The sequence below is a fragment of the Sinocyclocheilus grahami genome, unplaced genomic scaffold, assembly GCF_001515645.1.
Source record: "Sinocyclocheilus grahami isolate Dianchi unplaced genomic scaffold, SAMN03320097.WGS_v1.1 scaffold16.1, whole genome shotgun sequence".
NCBI classification, from domain to species: domain Eukaryota; kingdom Metazoa; phylum Chordata; class Actinopteri; order Cypriniformes; family Cyprinidae; genus Sinocyclocheilus; species Sinocyclocheilus grahami.
This window is the reverse complement of record NW_015505195.1, coordinates 4,861,713-4,871,219: the sequence shown is the minus strand read 5'-3', so window position 1 is coordinate 4,871,219 and position 9,507 is coordinate 4,861,713.

The window sequence follows — 9,507 nt, the reverse complement described above, 5'->3', positions numbered from 1 at the left end:
AATAATAATAAAAAAATACTGTTTTATTCCAGATGGAGGAGCAGGTAGCATTATAGGTGCAGACACATTGAGGTCATGTCATAATCTAAATACTACTGAATACTGTTTAACCAACCTCTTACTGATATGTTTTTGATTGTATGTGATGCAGAATTGCTGTATTTTATTTTATATTTTATAATTGTATTTTATTTCACCTGGAGATATAGTTCTTGGCATGTAAATTATAACAGAATATTATATTTTACTGTATTTTATTTATTCATTTATTTATTTATTGTTCTCCACTAGAAGATATAGTCCTTGACATGTAAACAACAACAGATAGTTTTCTCTATGGGTTATTATACACACAGTTGTTTGGTAAGCAGGTGTTTGGCATCGACCTGTAAGACTGGAGTGTTTGTTTTATGATTTACAGTAAGCAATGATAAAGCAATAGTTAACAAGTGCAACGTAAAATGATGTCCTAGAGTGTAATGCCACTAAAGGGAGTCATTATTGACCTGTAGCTGTGCTGAGCACCAGTGGTGTGTTCTGGGTAAGCCATGACGTGTTAGTTATTAGGTGTGATGAGGTCCCTGTGTGTATTGCAGATAACCTGTTATCTCACGCTGTCCCTCTGACTCCTCACTGCACCATAGGTAGTCATGCAAAACCAGAGCTGCCTTTTAAAATGGTTTATTTGATTTTGTGAGGTACTGATGTATTTAGAGAACAGGGATTACCACACTAAATCAATATAAACCAGCCTACAAAACCCTACTGTGAAGTTTCCTTTGGCTTTATTATTACAGTCTCTCATGTCATTCATGTCTCTCTTTCTTTTTATTATTTATAATGCAGGCTGGTTCATAATGATGACATTTTGCACTGCATCTTGCATTTCTCTATATATACGCACGTATATGCATATGTACATGTCAGGGTTGTGCACCATTCAGACATGAATTGAAAATGCCTTTTAAATTCCAATTGAATTTAATTGAATTTGGATTGATAAAGCAAACAGAATACAGAAATGTAAATCAAATGTGAATTTAAGGAAGCAGAATAAAATGTAATGGAATTTAAATAAACTCATATAATTGCTTTAAGTGTAGTTTTTATTTATACATTAAATTTAAATATTTAAATTCATATTCTGAGTATTGTATATGTGCCATTACAAAGATTGTCACTGTCCTTCTCTGTTCTCTCTCTTTCTCTTAGACTATGCTTCTATGTCTTGAAGACAACCTGGCAGCCGTGATTATCCTTGCTGACACAGGATAGACCTGTCCAGTCCATCTTTGGGAATCAGATAAGTAGGTTTATTTTAATACATTCTACTGCCCTTTGACAAACAACAAAATAACATGCTGTTGACTGACATTTATCAGTTTACATGGAAGTGCATCTCACACTGAGATCCACCTAACAGCTCCACATGCGGAGCTCAGTGTTGTCAAATTTATGCTATATAAACAGAATCAAACAATATATAATGTCATTTTTACCACTATATATATATATATATATATATATATATATATTAAAGGTAATACACACAATTATATTTTCATATTTTACATTAAAGTCATAATGAACATCTCACTATAGGAAAGTTTTTTTTAGTTTTTTTTTACATTTCTTTAGTTGACAGTTAATACAATTGCATTTAATTCCATAAACTTAAATTTAATTGTATAACAATTCAATTTAGAAGCACAAAGACAAAGCAAAAAGGGGGGGGGGGGGTGTTTGGGGGGCTATAATTCTACTGCCCTTTGACAAACAACAAAATAACATGCTGTTGACTGACATTTATCAGTTTACATGGAAGTGCATCTCACACTGAGATCCACCTAACAGCTCCACATGCGGAGCTCAGTGTTGTCAAATTTATGCTATATAAACAGAATCAAACAATATATAATGTCATTTTTACCACTATATATATATATATATATATATATATATATATTAAAGGTAATACACACAATTATATTTTCATATTTTACATTAAAGTCATAATGAACATCTCACTATAGGAAAGTTTTTTTTTTTTTTTTTTACTTTTCTTTAGTTGACAGTTAATACAATTGCATTTAATTGCATAAACTTAAATTTAATAGTATAACAATTCAATTTAGAAGCACAAAGACAAAGCAAAAAGGGGGGGGGGGTTGTTTGGGGGTCTACAGTGATTACAAATTCAATATGTAATATACTTTCTATTTTCATTCAATAAAATGTGATTTTGTTTGACTGGTTGTGAAGGACGTGAACAGCAGAATATCAAAGGAAGTGGGGGAGGAAGGGAGATTCATTCAGGGGAAAGCTGTCCATTGTGTATGCGTTCTGTATCCAGACGCCAACCGCAATCACATGGCTCTGTGACTTACTATGCGTTCTTTCTGCACCTTGAATAACATGTAATGAGCTGATCTCACTACATTAGCATGCGTTATACTAAGAGAGAGAGAGGGAAAGAGAGAGATAGTGACTGGAGGGAATGAAAGTGTAACATGAATTTTAACAATATTCTCATTACTTATTTATACCTCTGGGAGGAGAGATAGACAGATTTAATATCTGTTACTTATGCTTTCTCATTCTCTCTGCCTCTGTAACTTTTCTGTTTGTTTGTTGCCCTCACTGTGACCTTCTGGTGTTTTTGTGGTCGCCTTCGCTGTTTATGAACCCTTTACAGCATTTCGATCTCCACATCATGAATAAAACAGTCAGAATTCTCTGGAGAAGAGCCTGCTGTAAACTGTTGGAAAAAGGTGATGTGCCAACATGTTGCTTTTGAATTCAATTTCTCGTTTGCTCTGATATCCAGCTGGTTCCTAAGAGCCTTGTTAGGGAGATCTGTTTTCCCATTTAACATCTCTCGCAATTATACCTAAGCCATTTGGAAATCATGCATCATCTCGCAAGCCTGAAAGCCTCAAATAAAAGGAAGCACAGAGGTAGAAAGAAGAAGAAAAGAGAGAGGTTGAAAGAGAGATGTGTGTGTACCACAGGGACCCTCCATAAACTACATGTTACAGGACTTCAAATAGTGATGGATTTGACAAGCAATTATAGAAGCCAAACAAGCTCGGTGCATTCAGAAGAGCAACAGAGAAAATAATATAGAGATGGTACAGGAGCAGTTATTGAAGTCTGAGAGACAATGATAAGAGGCCAGCATTGGTGGGATCTGCAGCAGATGAGGAGAAATTACACACTTCAGGAGTGCAGCATTATGGATTACTGCCTCAAGGATAGGAAGGCACCTGTTTCTGTCTCTATAATTAAAGGCATAGGTCAGGCAAAAATGAAAAATCTGCCATTGTCTGCCCACTCATGTTGTTCAAAACCCATATGACAGAAATCATACTTTTAAAAAGTGACCAATATAATATTTTAAATGAGAGCGAGTAATGAAATAATTTAAAATGTAATAGTCCACATTTAAATACAAGTACATTATTTTTTTATGTGTTTGGCTATTGCAATATTTCAATGTTATATACAATTTTTTTCACAAGAAAAAACATTTAAATATGTCATTTTGATTATCAAAGATACGTTTTAAGGGATAAAATATTTGAATACAGGGGGACTTTAACTTATTTCAGTATTTTTGAAATAAGTCTTATTTCAATATTCTAAAAACAGCAATGCTGTGAAATATTACAATTTAAAATAACTTTTTTGCAATTTCATTATATTTCAAAATTCCTGTGATGGCAAAGTGTCACAGTGTCACTTGATCCTTCAGAAATCATTCTAATATCTAATATATCGATTTGGTGATCAAGAAACATTTCTTATCAACACTGGAAACAGTTGTTCCGCTAAATATTTTGGTAGAAACCATGATAGATGTTTTTCAGAATTATTTGATGAATAGAAAGTTCAAAACCGCATTTGAAGTAGAAATCGTATTATAAATGTTTTTACTGTAACTTTTAATTAATTGATCAGTTTAATCAAGAGTTAATTTCTTTTAAAAAATCTTACCTCAAACTTTTGATCGGTAATAAAGTGTTTTAGTAAAACAAGAATGTTTCATTTCAATATGTAAAGTATGTTTCTGTACAAAACTTGTAAAGGTTTAGGATTTACGTACTCCGCGTCCTTAATGAAAAGTGGTGATAAAATACACAGTTGTCATACATGAATCCACAGGGTCCCCGCAAACCCATGGGACGTGTTGAGAAAATTCATTAACTCATTCAAATCTCATGTAAATTCATTACACTTCCAGCAATGAGAAAATATGGAGCCCTGTAGTGAAGAACATTCCACAGCAATCTTAATGAAAACTCAGCCTTTCTCTTTCTCAGAGGGGGAGGAGATTCTCCAGAAAATAGCCTGAGGATAAATCTCATGCAAGCCCACTCCAGTTAACATGCAAGAGTTTATCCATTTAAGTTGCAATAAATTTAGCCAGCAAAGCAAAAAAGTGAAATAGATTGGATTTCACATTCAAATCATTGTTACATGGCTTAACTGAATTCATAATTAGAAAGCCCACAGCGCAAAACTATTCTAAAACTGAAAGATCTTGTTGGCCTTGGAATTAAGTGATATAGAGATAAATATGCTTACAATTCATCTGAATTTTTTTCGCCGCTCATGTTAATTTATCTTACTATTTCTCCATGAGAGATGCAGGCGCAGACATAACTCAAGCCTGTGGCAGAACTCCTCTGAAGATTTATATTCGAGGGAAAGGTCAGTTGAGGAAGAGGATCTTTAACGTGTCACAACCTGCAACAAAGACACCACAGTTTACAGGCTATTATTCTATATTGAGATTCATTCAACATCCAGATACAATCTCAAACCTGACGCTTGTAGATATTGCCCTGTCTTCATCAGCACAACACAATCACATTGCATTATATAAAATATCTGTTCCTCTCATCGCTTTTTGGGGGGGATGGGATACATGTAAGGAGCCTGGAGGTATGTGAAATGGACAAGATGGAGAATGAATTGGGGGAGGATGGAGGAGAATGGGGGAGGATAAACGTGGCGAACCAAATGTGTAATTGTGGTTTGTGACTCAACCTAATATTCTTTAGGGACAAATTGATCCGTAAAGTGTTTCTTCTCCCTGTGGATGATGCTTTGTCTATTTATACACAATTATCAGGTAAGTTGCAATGAAAATATTGTAGCATTAATATGAGTATTAATGCAGATTTCATCTTTATTGGTTTCTTTACTGCAGTATTGTACGAATATACTTCACATTATTATTGAGCAAAGTCGGTTCACTTGTGTGCTACATCTCAAAATCAACAGAGACCTTTTGACCCAGACAGATATGATCAATTCCACCTCTCCTCTATTATTGAGCCAAACTGCTCCTAAATAAGGGCACATCTCGTCTCTCTGGAGGGCAGAGAGGCAGAACTCCGTCGGCCACCCCCAGGGCTTTAAGCCACGTCCTCCCTCCAAGGGCGGCACAGCGTAGTTCATTTAATTACCTAGCATGCCCAATACATTCCCACATCTGTATGAGGCAAACTCGTCCCACTGGCTGGCAAACACATTGGTTTGTAATTAATTTTTCAACCTGCTCAGCTGATGTGTGTCATTCACGTCACGTTAAAGCTCTCACATGTGTTCCTGATTGCAGAGGTTCAGGATGGAGCTGCGATTCAGGGCCTAATTCATCAAGGCCTGTACCTGTCTCATATGGGTCATAGTGGGGGAAGGGTATGTGGGTTTAGCTGCTGGAAACTAACCTTAGCTCAAATCCCCAGGTGTATAGATCAGCAGAACTGCAAGGAAAGAGTTGGTCCAGGCAAACTGAAATTAAAGTTGCAGATTAAAGGAATAGTTCACCCAAAAATTAAAATTTGCTTGAAATTTAGTCACCCTCGGGCCTTTTATGATGTAGATGAGTTTGTTTCTTCCTCTGAACAGATTTGGAGAAATTTAGCATTATATCACTTGCTCACCCATGGATCCTCTCAGTTCAAACAGCTGATAAAAACATCCCAATAATCCACAAGTAATCCACACGACTCCAGTTCATAAAATTAATTCAAATTAAAAATCTTAAGTGAAAAGCTGTTTGTAATACATTCATCAAGATGTTTTTAAATTCAAGCCATTGCTTCTGGCTAAAATACTATTAGAATGCCATTGGACAGAGTCTTCTATCATAATATTGTTTTCTCTAGTAAAAAAATAGTCATGTCTGTTTCAGGAGAGAAATATGCACAGATCAAACACAGTATATAAGCTAAAAAAAAAAAAAAAAAGTCCAAAACAATTCTAAACAAATATGTTGTTTGCGTTTGATGTGAGAGGATAACAATACATTTTCAGCAAATTTAAAGTCTGTCTTTTTTTTCTTCTTCTTTATTAGATTTTCTGCATAGAATAACAAGTGCACAGATTACAGATTACTGACACAAGATAAAACTCCACAATATTATTATCCCAATTAACAAAACACCAAGCAATTCGCCTACATACAATAAAGAACATAACATACCAAGCAATAAAATAAATGAGAGAAAAAAATAGAAATGTAAATGTAAGTGGAAACATGTCTACACTTTAAAGATAATGAGCTATCTAGCTAATGACGTTGTGAAGGCCAAAGCCTTTTGCAGTGAAAAGTGTTACATCCAGCGCACAGCAGCTGTAACTACACTTTCTCAGCTGGAGGGCATAGTTGGTGTCTTAATTGCTTCATCATTTTGTGCTATTAGAAATGTATCTCGACTTGGTTTGACTGTTCTTTCTTTTTGTTTGTTTGTTTGTTTATTTATTAAAAGAATAATAAATAGATTAGGGCGTTGCTCATTGCTCATCAGCCTTTATGGAGAGGTTTTTGTGAAAAACTGCATTTTATCAAGCATTCACACATTAAACATCATTAGCTAGCTTGACAGATGTGGATCACTCAAATCAGAAAGAAGGTGAAGGTTATGATGACGGAGATGGACGAGTGCCGGATTTTATATCTCAGGCTATGTTTGTTTGTTGCATGTGGATACTGAATATTGATTGGGTGATTTCACGTTTTATTGTGCAGGTTAACAGTTTATTGTACAGGTAGTTAATCTCCCTCTAAACTAATGTAGGCTACTGCTACATTGTTGCACATGCGCACACACCGCACACATAGAAACATTCAGGAGTGCAGAAAATGATTGCCAATGCTGTCTGGTGATTTATTTAACAGCTTAAAACCGGAAAAGTTACAGCATATTCTCACTATTTCTAAAGTAACTACAACCCTCAGCCTCGCCATAGTAGAGAGACGCTGCACAGACAAGTGAGTTTAACAGTCATTTAATATTAAACTATTATTCTAGTAGGCTATTGTGTATTTATTTTTCATTTAATATAAGTTCTGAACAGAACTTTGTGATAAAACATACTGCAAATTTCGTCATGGAGCGAGCTGAACCCGAAGCGGAGTGATTATTGAATGCTGGAGTGCGGAGGGGAAACTAGTGTCTCACTTGGAGCTCAGTGAGAGTTACACTGCAACCCTAAATCAACCATAGCAGGGGACGCAGCGCCTATAACAACATACACACCATGAAAATGCTTTAGTGTGGGTGTAATTAATTAATCAAAGCTATTGCTAGATGAAAAGATTCAAAATCATTACATGGTGCGTGACTCAACAAGTATATTATTCTGCTTAGTGCCTGCTGTATATTTATTTAAATAATTTTATTTTATACTATTTTGTTTATTGCTCTAGACCAGTGGTTCCCAACCTTTTTCAACTCGCGGCCCACACAACCAAACACATATGTTTCCACGGCCCACTGCAAAAAAATTAACTGCCCCCTGCTATTTGTTGGGTTAATAACGGAGTACTCAGAAGCTAGCTTGTTAACTATCTTTATTGAATGAACTGGCAATGAACAATAAATGCATTCAAAATATCAAATATGGCTTCGGCAGTTGATAAGGAAATCCTCTTGTAATTCTCCGTTATGTACATACCATACATAAGCAATGAGGTTGAAAAGGTTTGCTATTTTGGTCGATTCATCCAACTGTAGGGCATAAAAGGGACTCTATCGAATGTTTTTAACCAACTTCTGAGTTATGTCATCTGCCATTTCATTTATTCTTCTCTCAACTGTAAAATGGCCTTTCGCTAACGGCCTTTTCTCCACACATCACGCCAACCATTTCTGTCGTGGCAGGTAAAATCAAAATTTCAACAATTATGTGAGTTTTTTTCAGTTGGTTCTCAAAAAACTCAATAGGCTTGGACACATATTCACTGTGTTTAGTCTCCAAGTGCCATCGTAGTTTGCTCGGTTTCAAAGCTTCATTTGATAAGACTTCTGAGCAAACAACGCAGAGCGGTAAAGTTAGCTTCTTGTTCTTCGCTCCCACACATGTGAAGCCTGGCACTAGATAGTCACTACTGTATTTTCTTTTAGATTTATTTTGAGTCTTTTCAGTGTCAGGCTTACTTGTAGATAAAGAAAAACATCTGCATTTGTTCTTTTCAGCGACCCTATTGACAGCCATTTATCCATGTTTGAATCTGTTGTTCTGTAGCATATGCAGCAAACATATTTTAGAATTGGCGGTTTATTCTTAAACCAATCAGCGAGCTCAAATAGTGGAAGCAAAGTAACAGTTTAATATTTATTTTTTATTTAATTATGAAATTAAGATATTATGTTATGACTTTTTTTACATCCATTTTTACTTATTTTACGCGACCCACAGGTTGAAAACCACTGCTGTACATTATTGTTTCTCCTCTATGCCCCGCCTTTCTGAAACGCGTAGATTTTTACAAAGCTCATCGGTCTGAAAAGCGAGGTGTGCTGTGATTGGCCAGCTATCCAGTGAGTTGTGATTGGCCAAATACCTCAAGCGTGTGATGGAAATGTTACACCCGTTACCATACTGTGATGCCGTGTCCCGGAGCGACGAGACAAAAACATTAAAACCCATTATAAACGAGGCATTTGTTGCATCCAGTGGGGACATAATTACGGATTATAATGACTTATACTGTCTTTTTACGCGTTGCGTTGCATCGCGCCGCGTATACATAAAACCATGTCTGCATTTGTGATCGGAGAAATGACAAACAACAAGCGCTACTCTACACTGCTCAAAACTCACGTTTGAATCGTCAGTGGCAAATCCTTTAAATATGAAAACGTACTTCCAGTCTGTGAGCCAGAACAGCCGGCATTGTAGTCTACTCTTCCAGGATCAGGACACAGTCCTCCATAAAATGTGCTGCACACATCTGAATATTTGGGTTGAACTGTTCTGGAACAGTGTTGTAAATACAACTTAACCACTGATTTCTAGTCGTGTTCTCTTTTGGAAGGCCAAACAAAGTAGTTTTGCTTTCACAACGAAACACACAGCGCCTTCACGACATGGCGGTGGCAGCAAAACTACAGCGAGAATAAAAGTTACACCTTCTTTCTTTGCGTGAACATTTGGGCGGCGTTATGCAAATCTTCCCACATCGTGACGTAGACATGTGGGGGCGTGTTAGAA